A 2015-nucleotide genomic window follows, 5' to 3' on the forward strand; every position below is an offset into this window, starting at 1 on the left:
GATCAAATGGAATAACACATAAAAAGTTTTAGAAACTTAATAGCATTATATAAAAGTCAGCTATCATTGTCATAATTATAAAATTATATCCTTGATGCCATGATTTCCCAAAGAATATATAAAAAGTAAAATAAATGTTTCCTTTGGATGCTTCCCTTCCAGGCTAGAGGAATTTCATTTTTTTAACCTGATGGTGCTTGGTCAAGTATATGAGAGTGATGACATTCACATGGACAGACAAAGAGGTTGGCTAGATGTAGCAAACCCTGAAGGTTACTGTGGCACCTTGCCTTCTCAGCCATTAAAGATGCAACCCTTAGAAACTCTGCATAATGGGCTCAGGGGACTGGAATTCAGCCATTGCCAAAATCATTGGCAATATAAGATGCATCAGAAGTTTACCCCAGTGGTCAAGATGTGGGTCTGTGAGATAACAGTGATTTTGCTGAAAACTGATGGACATCATCAGTAATGATAACAAGAATGTAAAATCCCTCCTAGGGCACAAGCTGCCCAAAAATGGGAATGCTTCCCCAAGTCTCAGTAAAGCTATTGGAGATACAAAATGTCCTGGTATTTGTTATTACTCATCAATTCATTCACAGGATTTAAGAGATTACCAGAGTCCTAAAGAAACTGATGAAAGGGGGTAACTAGATGGCGCAATGGATAGAGCACCAGCCCTAGAGTCAGGAGGACCTGAGTTCAAATCCTGCCAGACACATAACAATCACTAGCTGTGTGACTCTGGGCAAGTCACTTAACCTCAATTGCCTCACCAAAAAAAAAAAAATGATCAAAGGAATTTGAGCCTCAAAGTACTCAACCCATTTCCAATGTCATCTGAGGGAACATGGCTATCAACATTGGTGTATTAAGAGGCCCCCAATATTGTAAATGAGGTGGCTACTCAAAACTTTTGTAAAACCATTAAAGGCAGTAAAGTACTAGAGAATAAACTTTTCTTCAAAGAATTTCTACAGCCTCCAAATTTCCTATTCACCAATGTCGATGATATTAATGATGTAGAACTTGGAGTTACATTTATGGACATTGTGGCAGTAGACTTGTGTGTGAAGTTCTACTGTGGAGACAGAACCAAAACCATCATCATGGAAAAGATCACGCTCATGAAGATCTTTTGTAAGAGATAGGTGTCCAAGGCTGTCTTCCTAAGAAATCTGTGGTATGGTGAAACTGCTCATAATATTCCGTGTGGGATTACAACATGAAAGTGATTGATGGAGTTGTCAGGACAGGAAAGACCATTGAGGAATTGGAGAAAAATGCTAAATTTCCAGAAATTCCAGGGCCCATGAATTTCTGCAAAAATATACCATGTACTCAAGAAAGAATGTTTTAATAGAATAATTTTTAGAGATTCTATGCAAAAACAGACCCATATGACACCTTCTTACTTGACATTCCTTTTGTAACCTGATGACACGGCCCCATATCATTGATCAATTGGGGGATGGGGAAAGGAGATGATGTTATAATGAAGTGCCTGTGGACAAAATAACTTCTGTTTTCTATTTCTAAACTTTAAAATAATTTGAGTACTGTATTTGTAGGACAACTTTTTTATCACTATTCTGGTTTTTTGTGTACTGTACCATATACTATATTTATTTATTTACTGATTGTATATGGAAAGTATATATATATATATATAGATAGATAGATATAGATATATAGATATATATAGATATATATAGATATATATAGACATATATAGATATAGATATAGACATATATATAGATATATATATTTTATTCCTCCCCCCAAAAAAAGTATGAAAAATACTTATATGGACTCAAGATCTTTGATCAAGGCCTAAATGGGAGGGGAGACTTCAAAGAGTCTTAATTTGCCATTTTTATTCATAACGTTTGGGATTTTTGTAATACCAGGCCTATTTTAACATTATTAAAGATAAACATTTTGCTTGATCTCTTCTTAGCAGTTCTCTCTCTCTCTCTCTCTCTCTCTCTCTCTCTCTCTCTCTCTCTCT

The 2015-nt window shown here is 35.6% G+C and overlaps 1 pseudogene; it reads left to right on the forward strand.

The window, feature by feature from the left end:
- Positions 1-218: 218 nt before the first annotated feature.
- On the forward strand, positions 219-1154 carry LOC114046146 (annotated as a pseudogene).
- Positions 1155-2015: the final 861 nt, after the last annotated feature.

The sequence above is a fragment of the Vombatus ursinus genome, unplaced genomic scaffold (genome assembly GCF_900497805.2).
Source record: "Vombatus ursinus unplaced genomic scaffold, bare-nosed wombat genome assembly UNPS02014781.1, whole genome shotgun sequence".
Lineage (NCBI taxonomy): Eukaryota > Metazoa > Chordata > Mammalia > Diprotodontia > Vombatidae > Vombatus > Vombatus ursinus.